This window comes from Martes martes (genome assembly GCF_963455335.1).
Source record: "Martes martes genome assembly, chromosome: 11".
In the NCBI taxonomy this organism is placed as follows: domain Eukaryota; kingdom Metazoa; phylum Chordata; class Mammalia; order Carnivora; family Mustelidae; genus Martes; species Martes martes.
The window spans coordinates 64,468,343-64,484,107 of NC_137899.1; positions in this window are offsets into that span (position 1 = coordinate 64,468,343).

Here is a 15,765-nt window from a genome sequence, read left to right on the forward strand (position 1 = left end):
GCTTGATCCCAGGACCCTGGGATCATGACCTGAGCCGAAAGCAGAGGCTTTAACCCACTGAGCCACCCAGGCGCCCCACATTCTTCATTTTTTAAATGTTTTTTATCTCTAGCATTTCTAAAATCTAAAATCCAGTGTGTCAGCTGAGGGGAAAGTATAAATCACTACTTCAATGAAAGACAGAGACTGTCAGACTGTCAAAAAGAGGAGGTCAGGGACCACTCAAGCAACAGAAAAGGCACTGGAACTGGGAATCCAAAGGCTTTTTAGCCCAATCTCCTTTCAGTTTAGGATAGCAACTTCCTATATATGGGCAGATTACTTAACCTCCCTGAATCTCAGGTGTCATCATCTTAAAATAGAGATGATGATAATAATACCCATTTGGAATCCTAAGCAGAGAACACAGAGTTCACTAATTGGACCTTAACACAAAAATAGCAACCACCATCTAACCTCAGACATCCCACCCCACACAAAATGCCACAGATGGCACAAAAATATTCTTACATCAGAGGTCAAGTTGGTATCTATGGACCAGATAGTACCACTATGGGCCGAGTAGTACAAAATCAGGTAGTTTCATCCCTGACCTCTTCCTGCAGTGCCTCAAATCCAAAGTTTCCAGTTAGCTGGCATTTCTGGGACACTCTCATTCCAGTTCTTCTCCCTAATGATCTACCTACCAACCCTCTCAATTATCTGACTTAGAAGTCCTGTTTGGCTAACCACAACCCAATATATCCTTCAACCTATTTACTGAATAGTTGCTAAACTTTGCTTTCTCCCAAGGACACTCCTGTTCTGAGCTGCCCCCAGAAGGGGGTTCTTCTTTCTCCCAGTCTTCATGCACTCCAGGGCTGAGACATGGGCACTAGCTTGTGGAAAATCCAAGTTTTCTGGGGACTCAAAACTACAAAATTCAGGGGGCTCTCTTTAAGAAAAATATAAAATTATAAATACAAACACCTTCTGATACTTCTCTCTTTCACTTTGTGAATCACACTACTACATTCACTGAGGACATAGGAACCTTGAAATGACTACCATATACCATATGAAGGAAGGGGTGAATCATCCAAAACTCCAGATTCCCTGATTTTTTCCTTCTTTAGTGTCAATGATTTTCACTTCACAGCATTTCAGCAAACCACTGCTTGGCCACCCTATCAACATTGTTATACAATTTGCAACTGCTCCAACTCTGAAATCCTACATTTAAATTTTTCATTCTCTGACCACAAGCCACCTCCCTCTATCTGTTTCACTCCCATGTGAAAGATCCCCATTAAGTTTTTTCTCCATTTGTTCAGCTCCTCTCCAACATTACTTCCTTTTTCTTCCTGACTAAATACTAGCCACTAAGTAGGGTGCACTCTAGGGTGAAAATTTAAGAAAGCACTCATGTTCAGGGTCATGCAAGGGCATGGTATATATAATGAGTATGATGCATTACTTTAATTTCTCACCATTACACTGAACTTTCTTGAATCCTTGCCCTTCTTTCCACAAGCCTTCCAAAACCAGTCGTTGATCCATCCAGTCGTTCAGTGTCTCTCCCATGCAACTGAGTATGACTGAGCTAGTGACATGCCACTGCAGATGAGGGACAATACAAATTACTGATCCTCACTCTAGGTCAGCCTTCAACTCTACCAGCAACCCTTTTGCACATCTGTAGATGACTGCTTTTTCTCTTCCCTGCAGCGGTATGGCAGACATTGTTAGTTGTCAATTTAATTAATACCCATTTTTTTCCTTAGTCACAGCATTTCAATTTATTTCAAGTAGAAATATGCCCAGCTAAAAGACAACTACATTTCACCCATGGGAAGCCAAAATGGTATAATCTGAAGTTGGGTCGGTGTTCTAGTAAAGTTCCTTAAAAGCAAAACTGATGACAGAGAGAAGCTGTAGGTAACCTGTGTGCTCTTTTTTACCCTTTCCCTTCTCAACTCCCTGCTTTCTGCCTGGAACAGGCATGTTGAAATGCTTGCCAATTTGAAGATGGAAACCATTGCTAAGCATGGCAGAGCAGAAAGAAAGGAGATCGGGTTCTTTGTGAGAGCAATGAGCTTCCAGACCAGCGCTGGATGGATGGCATATATTCAGACTTCTCCATGTGATAGAAAAACTTTTATCCAGTTACAGGCACTACTATTTCTGCTCATACACAATTTCTATCTAGTAATACAAATAGTCATCCCAAATTTTCAGGGCTCCCTGCAAGTCTTATTCCAGCCCTCCACTGAAAAAAATCAAGGTCATCAGATGCTAAAGCACTGAATCCCTGCCTTTGGGACTTCATTTCCCAGTTATCTCAGTAACTTCTGTCCAAGGCACAGCATTGTAACCAGGCTTAGCTAACCTTGCCTTGTGCTTCCTAACATCCCTTCTCTCTCCACTATAGGTAACATCTCCCCGTCTATCCATTCTGGCCATAAAGATACCGAAATACCTACCCTTAACAAACAAAAACAAAAAATTCACAATCGTCCTTCCAACCCCACGACTCCCGGTAACTGCTCTCCTAGAAGACTTTCCTTTCTCCCACGTGCAAAGAAAGCGGAGTCCGTGTGTTCCAGCTTCTCCCTCGACCTGCCCACCAACCAGCGCACAGACGACTTCTCCAGGCCCCTGTCCCTCACTCTCCCAACCAATGGCGCCGTAACTGCCAGAGCCTCTGCTCCGCTGGTTTTTACTCGCCTCAGCGGGAAGCAGGCTGGAGCGCCCCTCCTTTGTGAATCGCCTGCACCGGCCAGGCTGGCTTCCTCCTTCCTCTCTCCTTCTCCTCCGTCAGCTCCTCTTCCTGTGTCTGAGGCGTTAGGCCCGAGGGACACCAGGAGCTCAGAGGTGGTGTCCTAAGCTGTCCTAACTGAACACACTCAAATGAAAGGGACAGTCTGGGAGAGGGAGGGGGACAGGGACTGATCCGTCCTCTGGAGGCACCGACATCTGGGTGTGCACGCACTGGAGCTCGCACGGTGCAGAAAGCTCCACGCGAGTTTCTTCAGGTGCCTTCAGTCAGGGCAGCCTGCTGTGCGGGCCTCGCCCAGAGCGCATGCGCAGGCCATCTGCGCAAAAGCGGCACCTGCGCAACAGGCAGCACGTGCCAACCAGGGTATGTAAGGGCGGGAGCCAGGGCACCAGGTGCCAGAGACTCTGCAGGTCACGGAGGTAGGTTTGGAGCAGATGGGTGTGTGGGGCTGCGGGTCCCGAGGGAGCGGAGTAGACTGGATTGTGGGACCGGGGCGGGTGGTGGGTGGGGGTGAGCCGTGGGTAAGGAGACACTGGGCTCAGGGGATGGGCTCCTCCAGACTGGGGAGGAGGTGGTGTGGGCTAGGCACGCTGGCGGAGAGGCCGAAGACCAGTACCTGCAGGCCGGGTTCAGCCACTGCCCCGGGTGGAGCTCCTGGGCTGCCCCAGGCGCTGCACAGTTTCCCTCTTGGCCTCCCAGGCCTCAGTCTAATTTTGGTGTTGCTGCTGCTCTGGGAACAGAGGTGTTCTGGCAAGATGCGGCCCGCCCATGGGCAGCACTGCTCAGGTCCTCAGTGCATTTCAACCCTGTGTCTCCGATCCCAGGTGAGTGGGAAGAGACGGTGAGGACTCTGCCATCCAGGTTTGGGGTTCTGAAAGGGAACTAGGATGATTTCTCCCTTCACGGCAGTATACAGCGCTGAGTGCCACTGCCCTTTCCTAAATATGAACACCTGTTTTTCAGCCTAGAAAATGAACTCCTCTTCAGAAAACAGTGCACATTTTGAGGGCGGTAACGCCAGACCGTTTTTTTATGTGCACGCCGTGGGCCAGCAGACTTACCCGAGTCCTTGGTACCAGAATCCCAGCTATAATCCGTTCTGTGTTCCTGGAGCGGGTAAGAAATCCAAGAAGTTCAGTGGGGTTAGGGACCCTCCCCCTCAAGCAGTGCCTGAGGGTTTCTAATACCTTAAAATCCGTAACTTCCCTTCCCTCACCCTGTCCTGACGCAAAAGAGATTATGGCAGCACACAGGGGCAGTGTTTGAAGTTCACATTAATAGATAAAATTTGAATTCTACCTATATGCCAGTTATTCTGCCAAATACTGGAAGTACGTTCTCCCATTTGACCTCAACAGCCCCATGAGCTAGGTATTATTGCTGTCTGTGTTTTACAAATCGGAGAACAGAGGCTCAGAGTCCTGGACTTGCCCAGAGTTACACAGGAGTCAAACCAAAATTCTATTATTATGAGACCAGTCTTATAGAGGCACCTTAGAGCTCCTAGCTATAATTTTTTCAACAAGGCCTAAAGATTCTTAAAGCTATCCTGGTGAGGTCAAAAAAGTACTTTGGGAGAAGAATGATGAGGCTTAAATGTTTGGGAGGTAGAAATCTAGGATTTCATGCATTATGGGGTGGGAGGGGGGTTTAAGCAGGGCAGAAGGATCCATGGAGTGATTCTCCCTTCTCATGCCTCCAGTGACAAAGATAATGTTAAATCTATTCTTCAGTGTACCCTGCTGTAGATAAAGCATGTTGTGTATTGTATGCAACTGTTTTCCAAGGAGAAAACTAGGTGTGATAAGGACAGATTTTTAGTCCATCAATCACTGATACCACCTAAGTAGTAGAATCTTTAGTTCAAGGAGCTCCTAGTGAAAACCATTTTAAAATTGCAGTCTGAGGGGCGCCTGGGTGGCTCAGAGGGTTAAAGCCTCTGCCTTCAGTTCAGGTCATGATCCTAGGGTCCTGGGATCGAGCCCCACATCGGGCTCTCTCCTTGGTGGGGAGCCTGCTTCCTCCTCTCTCTCTCTCTCTCTCTGCCTGCCTCTCTGCCTACTTGTGATCTTTCTCTGTCGAATAAATAAACAAGATCTTTAAAGAAAAAAAAATTGTAGTCTGAGGAATAAGGAATTTTGCCAGCATATGACCTATGGACTTCAGCTCCTCATTGTGTCTCCAACAAGACTGCCTACCTGACATATTTTGAACTTGTACCTCCACATGGTCTAGTTCTTAAGGAAATTTTTATATATAAACATTCCATTAGCTTTCTCTGGTGATCCCTAATTAATAGGAATGTTGAAATGTGATTTTGGAATAGTTCAGATGAAGGAATTGTCTGAGGAAGATTCTTGAGGTCAGAGGGTGGAAAATTCCTGAGAGAAAGAAATGCATATTGTATCTTGAACTTTAATTAAAAGGCTGAGATTCTGTACTTGTGCACTTTTTTCATGCAATTCACCTTAAGGTTTGCAATATTTGTCCTGAGAGTTGTGGTTTAGGAGAATTAGAGTGATAAGTACTGGGAGTAGGAATTTATCTGTATTGTTTGTTTGCTTGTTTGTTTTAATTGCAACCTAACTCAGATATTTTAGTGGGAAAAAAAAAGTTTATTATGACTTAGTGTCTTGTGCAACCAAGAATTCCGAGAAAGAAGCCACTTCAGGCTAGCTAAGTAGGGACTCCAAGGACGTAATCCATATTAGAATCTATATTCCTTAATTTTTTAAAAAAGATTTTGTTTATTTATTTGACAGACAGAGACCACAGGTAGGCAGAGAGGCAGGCAGAGAGTGAGAGGGAAGCAGGCTCCCCACTGAGCGGAGAGCCCGATGCGGGGCTCGATCCCGGACCCTGGGATCATGACTTGAGCCGAAGGCAGAGGCTTTAACCCACTGAGCCACCCAGGCACCCCTTCCTTTATTTCTAATTTTGTTTTTTTTTTTTCCTAGGTTTTGACTTTCTCTGTATTGTTCTTATTCTCAGCCATTTCAAAGTGACAAAGATAGTTACAGTATTTGTGGGTCTGTAATGATTTTCTGGCTAAGGATCTGAGAGAAGAGCCTTCTCTTCCAGTAGTTTCAAAAAGAGTTCCAAAGCTGACTCCTGGTGGTTTGGCTTTGCCACATGTTATCCTTGTTCTACTTACCACACCAGAAGATGAACTAGTCTCCTTGATTAGTCTAGGTTATATGCCCCATGTTGAAGATGGTACGAGCCTGTCAGATTCCATTTGGACAGAGAAGGTCTCTCCTTTTTCAAAGGAGCTTGAAGGACCTATTGCCAAGAGAAGAATGGATGCCAGTACAGAAAGATGTTGATTGAAGATAATTTACATCATTTTTGGATAGAGTTAAGTAGGAAATGAGAGGAATATATTAGAATTTGTTAAATAGCTTGATGAAATTGTATATTAAACAGCATGTCTATCGTATCCAAGGTTGTAAAGATGTTCCTTGAGGGAATATAACAGGAGTTCAGTTGAACAAGTGGACTCAAAGCATTCTGGATGTACTAACCTAAAGGGCAGGGATTATTGTGGTTTATTTTGTACCTAGTCTTTCTGACTAGGAATTATTCAGAATGAGAGGTATAACTATTCTATGAGTAACAGAACATCTCTTCACTTGAAAATGGCTTAAATCATTTTATTGAAAAACTAACCAAATGCATGGGCTCACAATTAAAATAGTATATAAACAAGGAATGAAGTCTTTTCCCCCTAATCCCTTTCCCAGTCTCCCAGTATCCTCCCTGAGTCAGAAAATATTGCCAGTGATTTGGGTATCTTTCTGGATATATTCTATACATTTTCAAGGATCTCTACCTGTATTTAGCAGGCTTTTTTTTTTTAAATTTTTATTGACATATAATGTATTATTTGTTTCAGGGGTACAGGTCTGTGAATCATCAGTCTTACCCAATTCACAGCTCTCACCATAGCACATATCCTCCCCAATGCCCTTCACCCAGCCACCCTATCCTTCCCATCCCCCTCCCCTCTAGCAACCCTCAGTTTGTTTCCTGAGATTAAGAGTCTCTTATGGTCTGTCTCCCTCCCTGTCCCATCTCGTTTCATTTTTTTCCCTGTCTTTCCCCTACGATCCACCCTGCCTCTCAAATTCCTCCTTTCAGAAAGATCATATGATAATTGTCTTTCTGTGATTGACTTATTTCGGTTAGCATAATACCCTCTAGTTCCATCCACATCGTTGCAAATGGCAAAATTTCAGGGTTTTGATGGCTGCATAGTATTCCATTGTATGTATGTGTGTGTGTGTGTGTGTGTGTGTGTATCCATTCATCTGTTGATGGACATCTAGGCTCTTTCCTAGCTTGGTTATAGTGGACATATATATAGTTTGGCTATTGTGGACATTGCTGCTATAAACATTCAGGTGAACGTGCCTCTTCAGATCATTACATTTGTATCTTTAGGGTAAATACCCAGTAGTGCAATTGCTGGGTCGTAGGGTACCACTATTTTCAACTTTTTGAGGAACCTCCATACTCTTTTTTTTTTTTTTTAAGATTTTATTTATTTATTTGACAGACAGAGATCACAAGTAGGCAGAGAGGCAGGCAGAGAGAGGAAGAGAAGCAGGCTCCCCGCTGAGCAGAGAGCCCGATGCGGGGCTTGATCCCAGGACCCTGGGATCATGACCTGAGCTGAAGGCAGAGGCTTTAACCCACTGAGCCACCCAGGCGCCCTGACTATTTCCTTTGCTGAGCAAAAGCTTTCGATCTTGATGAAGTCCCAATAGTTCATTTTTGCCCTTGCTTCCCTTGCCTCTGGTGATATTTTTAGGAAGAAGTCGCTGTAACTGAGGTCAAAGAGCTTGCTGCCTGTGGTCTCCTCAAGGATTTTGATGGATTCCTGTCTCACATTGAGCTCTTTCATCCATTTTGAGCCTATTTTTGTGTGTGGTGTGAGGAAATGGTCCAGTTTCTCTTCTGCATGTGTCTGTCCAATTTTCCCAATACCATTTGTTGAAGAGGTGTATTTTTTTCCATTGGACATTCTTTCCTGCTTTGTCGAAGATTAGTTGACCATAGAGTTGAGGGTCCATTTCTGGGCTCACTATTCTGTTCCATTGATCTATGAGTCTGTTTTTGTGCCAGTACCATACTGTCTTGATGATGACAGCTTTGTAATAGAGCTTGAAGTCTGGAATTGTGATGCCGCCAACTTTAGTTTTTTCTTTCAATAGCTTCATTTTTTTTTTAAAGGTTTCATTTACTTACTTGACAGAGAGAGAGAGAGAGTGCATGAGCAGGGGGAGCGGGAGAAGGAGAAGCAGGCTCCCCACCTAGCAGGGAGCCCGATGTGGGGGTCAATCCCAGGACCCCGGGGATCATGACCTGAGCTGAGGACAGATACTTAACCAACTGAGCCACCCAGTCCCCCAGTAGGCTTCATTTTTTAGAGCAACTTTTGGGGGAGACAAGATGGCGGGGAAGTAGGAGGAGGCGCCTTTTCAACCTGCACCCTAAAGTGAGCATTTTTTAGAGCAACTTTTGGTGCACAGCAAAGTGGAGCAGAAGGCAGAAAGATTTCCCTTATGCCCTCCATTGTGCATAACCTCTCCCATTATCAACATCCCTCACCAGCGTGATATTTGTTATAATCAGTGAACCTCAAATGGCACATTTCACCCTCAGTTTATGTTAGAGTGTGCTCTTAGAGCTGCACGTTCTGTGGTTTTGGATAAATACATCGTGAAAGATAGTCACCATTATGATACTGTATTGAATAGTTTCACTGCTCTAAAAATTCTTTGCCTATTCATGCCTCCATTCTTCCTAACCCCTGACAACCACTTATCTTTTTACTGGCTCCATAGCATTGCCTATTCCAGAAAGTTGTATCATTGGACTCATATAGTATGTAGTTTTTTCATATTGGCTTTTTCTACATAGTAATATGCATTGTAAGTTTCCTTATATCTTTTTGTTACTTGATAACTCATTTGTTTTTACTGCTGAATCATATTGCATTTTCTGAATTATGACATTTATACATCCATATATCTACTGAAAGGTATCTTGTTTTTTCCTAAGTTTTGGAATATGTTTAGTTTTGCAAGAAATTGCCAAACCTTCTTCCTTTCACACTATTTTATAGCATTTTGCATCTGCACCATCTTGCAATTCCACTAGCAATCAGAGTTCCTGTTGCTGCACATACTCATCAGTACTAGGTATTATCAGTGTTTAAGACTTCAGCCATTCTAGTACTTGTACAGTATCTCATTGCTCTAATTTGCATTTCCCTGATGACATATGATGTGGAGCATGTTTTCATATGTTTGTTTGGCAACGTTTGTTTGAGTATTTTTTTTCTTTTTTAAGATTTTTATTTATTTGACAGACAGAGATCACAAGTAGGTGGAGAAGCAGGCAGAGGGAGAGAGAGAAGGAAGGAGGCTCCCCGCTGAGCAGAGAGGCCAATGTGGGGCTCGATCCCAGAACCCTGGGATCATGACCTGAGCCGAAGGCAGAGGCTTTAACCCACTGAGCCACCCAGGCATCCTTGTCTGTGTATTTTCTTTGATGAGATATCTGTTAAGGTCTATAGCCTCTTTTAAAATCAGGTTATTTTCTTAATGTTTTAAGGGTTCTTTGTATATTTTGGGTAATAGTCCTTTATCAGGCATGTATTTATAAATATTTTCTCCCAGTCTGTGACTTTGCATTGAGTTGACAGTATCAGTATCTTTGGCAGAGTTTTTAATTTTAATGAAGTTCAGCTTATCAAGTTCTTTCTTGCATGGATCATGTACGCCACTGGTATTTTGTCTAAGAAGTCATCACCATACCCAAGGACATCTAGGTTTTCTCTTGTGTTATCTTCTTGTTCTTACAGTTTCCGTGTTTTACATGGAGGTCTGTGGTCCATTCTGAGTTAATTTTTTTGAAGGATGTTTGTTGTAAGGTATGTATCTAGGGTTGGATTTGCACACATATGTCCAGTTCCAGGATGATATGTTGAAAAAACTTTCTTTGGTCCATTGTATTGTCTTTGCTCCTTTGTCAAATATTGGTTGATTATATTTATATGGGTCTGTGTGTAGGCTCTCTATTCTATCCTATATTGATCTATTTCTAATTTAAGTGTTTGGTAGACTTCACCAGTGAGCCCTTCTGGGCCTGGTGCTTTCTGTTCTGGATGGTTATCAGTTAAGTGATTCATTTCTTTAATATATAAAAATCTGTGCAGATGTCCATTTCTACTGGTCTGAGTCTGTCCAACTTTATCTTTTAAGGAATTGGTCCATTTTTTATAGGTTTGGAAAGTTGTGACGATAAAGTTCATAGTATTCTTTCCATCTTTTTGCTGTCTGGGATCTGTAGTGATATACCCTCTTTCATTTCTGATATTAGTCATTTGTGTCTTCATTGATTCAGTGTTATTTAGTAATGCATTTAATCTCAAAGTATTTGGGGGATTTTACAGCTATCTTTGTTTTCTATACTCAGTTGTAGGCAAAGAGCAGATACTATATGATTAATGTACTTTTTAATTTGTGAAAGTGTTTTCTGGCCCATGTTATGGACTGTCTTGATGCATGTTCCATATGGGTATGAGATGTGTATTCTGCTTGAAGTAGTTTGTGGATGTCAGTTATTTCCAGTTGGTTAAAGGTGCTGTTTAGTTCAATTGTCCTTAGAGATTTTTTTTACCCACTGCATCTGCCATTTTTTTGTTTACTATTAGCACAGAACATCTTACTCCATGCATTTACTTTTCATCCTTGTCTTTATGTTGAAAGTGAATTTTTTTGCAGACTATACAGGTTTTGGCTTTTAGTATATCTTGTAATGTTTTCTTGATTGCCAGGCATTCTGTGCTGGATAAAAAATGCTGCTCTAAATAGGCCTTTAGTAACATGTTAAGTTGGGGAGGTGGGACAGGAATCATAGTCCTATGATTACTGAAGAACTGTAGTCTTAGGTCTCAATCTTTTAGTGAGATGGTGCCTTTGAACTTTGAACTATACATGTTTTTCACCTTCCTCTTCCCATTGGATAGGGAAGGGTTGTTAGGGTGGGTTTGAGATAAGTATTTGCTTACCCCCTTATCAATTAGGCTCTGGTTAACTAGCTTGTCCTGAGGTCCAGTGTTGGTAGGAATAGAGTTTTCCTTGTGTATGTCACCATTGTTTCTCTTCCCCACTCTTCCTGTGGGATTTCTTTCCTAGATTTACTGTAAGAAACTGGTTGAGCTACTGCAGATAATACTCAAAACAAGGGAGGGGGCGAGGGTTCCTTATGAATGGGTCCCCTTGAAGTTTTTTAACTCTCTGATTTGTTCATTCTGAGCCTTTAATTTGTCGATAACAGTTCAGGTTTCCCTATCCTACTACTAGTTCCCATGGAATTTTTACCTCTTGGGTTTGTGCCCCTGTAAGTTGTGCTTGTCTACATTCACATATCTCTCCAACATCGGGGATAGCACTTTGCTCTGTAACCTACTGCTGTGTAGAATCTGGGAAGAATTCTTGATTTTTCAGTTGAGCTTTTGACTTTGTTCAGAGTAAGTGACTTCTAAACTTCTTATGTATTCTTACGTACACCAGAAATTATACCAGCTTTTTTTTTTTTTAAAAGACTTTATTTATTTATTTATTTGACAGAGAGAGACATGGCAAGAGAGGGAACACAAGCTGGAGGAGTGGGAGAGGGAGAAGCAGGCTTCCCACTGAGCAGGGAGCCTGATGTGGGGTTCGATTCCAGGACCCTGGGATTATGACCTGAGCCAAAGGCAGATGCCCAAAGGCTGAGCCACCCAGGTGCCCCATCTACCAGCTTTTAACATTAATTAGGCATGTAGTACACATAGTTGTACAATTGAAATAGAGGGCCAAATTCATGCTTTTATAAACAGGCTGATTTTGAATCAATATTAAATTCTCTTTGCTACCTCAGTACCCTCCTTTGTATAACAAGATGAATTAGGTTTTTTTTTTTTTGCCATTGGCCAGCATTTCCCCATTAACCCAACCACCCAGCTCCTGGTAACCACTATTCTGTTTCTGAGTTCATCTTCTCTGGATTATACATAGAAGTGAGATGATATGGCATTTGTCTTTCTCTGTCCAGTTTCTCTTAGGAAAATGCCCTCAAGGTCCATCTATTGTCACTAATGGTGAGATTTCCATTTAAAAAACAAAAGGTTTTAGTAGCAGTGGAAGAAGTAGGAAAGGAGGAGTTCTCCGAAAAGTGAAGAGAAGTTAGCCTGTGGGGGAACCCACATATGGCTTGAGCATATAGGCTTAGTGGAAGAATGAGATGATAGATTGACAAATCAGATAATGAGGGCTTTTATGGCATCCTAAAGAATGTGGTCATTGTTCCTCATTTCCCGACTAACAGTGACAATACTTCAAATTACTTCAAATATTGTCTCTCAAGTGAGGGGTCATACCTGAGTCAGAAAGATAATTCTGGGAGTACCTGGCTGGCTCAGTTGGGAGAGGATCTGACTTTTGATCTTTGGGTTGTGAGTTTGAGCCCCACACTGGGTATAGAGATTACTACCCCCCCCCAAAAAAAAGGAGGAAGGAAAGAAAAGATAGAAATATAATTTTGGAACTAGTTTGGGTTACAGACCTGTGAATGTCAGGGGGATGGGTAAAGGAAGTTTCTAGTAGTAGTTACTGAAGTAAAAACATGGAGATGACTTAAAGTCTTGGTCATGGTAGCAGAAGAGGGAAGGTATTACAAAGTGTAGCCATAGATTTTGCTGATTAGTGAGGGACAAAGTAACAACTCTAACACCTATGTTTATGCAGTGGGTAGCTGAACAGGGTCCTGGGAGAGATGCTAGTGGCAGGGACCTGCATTAAGGTATTTTGGTCCATTGTATGATACAGTACAACATGTATGGTAGGAAGTTATCTGACTCATGAACTTCATTCTGTTGGATCTAACCTCTGTAGACCATGTCGAAGTCAAGCTGAGACTCATCTACTTCCTTTCGATAAATAAAGAAATCCATATATTTTATGTATAAGTAGATTAGGCCAGGACCAAGAGGCATTTTGATGCAGCCTTTAACTATAAAATTGAATTCATTAGATCAATCTTAATATTGAGTAAATTACCTGATGAACACTGATCTGAATATAATTATTGCTTTTATATACTAAGTAGAAGTTTTTTTTTTTTTTTAAAGATTTTATTTATGTATTTGACAGATAGAGATCACAAGTAGGCAGAGAGGCAGGCAGAGAGAGAGAGAGGAGGAAGCAGGCTCCCCGCCGAGCGGAGAGCCCGACATGGGGCTCGATCCCAGGACCCTGGGATCATGACCTGAGCCGAAAGCAGAGGCCCTAACTCACTGAGCCACCCAGGCGCCCCCTAAGTAGAAGTTTTATCTTAACTTCATTTGTCACTTATATATATCTGTCTTGCAAAATCAAATGCCACTCCTGACAAGAATTTGTATGACAGAAATGTGTCTGGCATTATTGGTACCATTGCCCTGTTTACTTCCGAAGACTGGAAAACAGGGGAAGACGTGTCTGTGAATGAGTAGTGCTGAATAAAAAGATTTAGAAAGGTCTATACATACAAAGAACTTTTGTCCTTCTTCGCTTTATAAGAGCTGACATAATTATTCTTTCTCCAGCCACAACAATCCTAAATTACCCTTATTGGGTGCTAGGTCTCTCTGAAAAAGAGTCACTACTAACTAGGGGTGATTCATAATACACTATCTGATGGCCGGGCAACCAACCCATCAGAACCGATGCCTGCTCTTGTGGTGAAGGAAGGTTCTGGAGGCCCCACGGTTGTGGTCACTGTCCTTTCCCTTGTCGAATCCTGAGGATATCCAGGGAGAAGTGGGGGCCAGTAGCTACCAACTGGCATTGAAAACACTGCATATTTGACCAACTGGTGTGGTCAGCTGGCTGCGTCCTGCTGTGACTGGCTGCAGGAGACTGAGTGGCTAACTACTGTGTTCTCTTCCTAGGTTTCAGAAATGGAAGTCTATATTTCCCATATTCAGTGATACTCAGTGAGTCTCCTGGCTTCCTCATCCCTCAGTCCCCGTTGCCCACTGCCCTTAACCGAAGACCTATGTTTTGTAACACAGCACAGTTCCGGCAGTGTAGTGGCTATAGAAAGAAAACAAAGACGAAAGAGACTCAGACTGAACCTCATCAGGCTGAAAACATGACTCAGAAATAAGACACCCACTCAGAAGGTGATATGGTGACCAGTATCCCGACTTCTAATAGTGACACAGAAACTGAAAACATTCCTCAAGCAACAGATGGGGTTTTGTCGTCTGTTGCCCAGAAGCAGCAGATACATGGTGAGAGCCCTTCTCCTAACACTGTATATAGAGCATCACCTCAAGTAAACTATGCGTCTGAGAAAGGGGAAATGGGTCTAGAACAATGCAAAGGATCCCCTGTAACACAGTTCTGGAAGACTTTGAAGGAAACTATCCATTTGTATGACCTGGCTTATGGTAAAGCCATGCCAGGCATCATGGTGCAGCACGGTGGGATTTCACAGAGTTCTCGGGAGAGTAGAAGTGTGCTTCATAACTGTCACGAGGGTGCAGATGGCATTAGGTGTAAAGATGAAGAAAGTACTCTGTGGTCGGAGCAGTGTCATGGCGTACGACATGATGAGGTGGTAAATTCGGGCTCCATCATGGACATGAACTTGGGTAAAGAAAAAGGCTATGCAGCTGTTCTCCAATTCCTGTCCTCTCCAGATGAAGCAAAAGACAGAGATGAAATCCAGGATACTCTGAATTCCAATCTGTGCCAGTCTTCTGGAGATGGTGATAAGCTCCAGCAGGAAAGGTCAGTCTGCTCCAGCAATAAAGCCATTGAGGACCTGAGCCTAGAGTCCAAAACCCGGAGTCCCATTCACTTTGGGGAAAGCATGCCAGACAACGGTAGTGGGGGCCGTGGCTTCCCTGTGAAAGTGGGCAAAGGTGAAGTTGTAGAGAGCAACAGCTACCCTGAGAATTATGTCCTCTCCACTACCTCCCTCGCCCAGTTCATCCATGTCGATGAAGGCATTCAGTGTGATGTGAGCCAGTGGCAAGATGCAGAGCACGAGAAATCTCCTGAGTCCTCACCAGAGAGCCGAAAGGCAACAGAAGAAGAATTCAGATGTGGAGAACTGGAAGAGGTGGTAGAGTGGAACAGCTGCTCAAAGTATGTGTCTAGCTCTGCCTGGTTGGCCCAGATGAATAGCAGGCGGGTAGATGAAGGGATTCAGTGTGATAGGAGCTGGTGGCAGGATGCACAGCTGGAGAGATCCCTTGAGCAAATGCCTTCCAACAATGAAGTGTCATCTCCAGATTGCAAAACTAAGGGATCACGGAGAAGGACCATCAGGAATGGGAGACTGTACACAGATGAAGAAGAAATGACCATGAATGATGAGATTGAGGAGGAGGGTCATGAGAACTTCAAAAAGTGTGCAAAGATTAAAAAAACTGTGAAAGGCTGGAAGCAGAAATCCCTGAGCAACTTCTCAAGTGGAAACAGTCTATTTATTGAAGAAAAATGGTGCCTTGAACACTGTACTTCCCAACGATTCAGAAGACTGTGATTTGGAAGAGGAAGCTGAAGATGAAATGTATGAGATAGAATGCCTCTTGGAAGAAGTTAGTCCACTGGGCTGTGTGATGTCTTCCAAAGGGAGGATTTATCACGAGGTTGGCAGGATCATCAGGATGCCAGCTGAGTGCTCTCTCCCTCCCCAACTTATTGTGTGGCGCACCAGAAAAAAGCACAGGTTAAAGCTTGGGGAATATGAGAGCATCCCTGTGGTGTGCAAAGTGACAGGACAGGATGGCAGGTTCCGAGAACGTACCATGGCTGTACAGGAGGGATTGGAGTCCAAGAGAGCCTCTCCCAAGCCCTGGGAATGTAAGTGACTAATGGACTCATTCCATTTGGTTTTCTGTGGTCGTTCCACACTGGGTCCTGGATGCAAAGGCAGCCATAGATCAACAGTATTCCTTC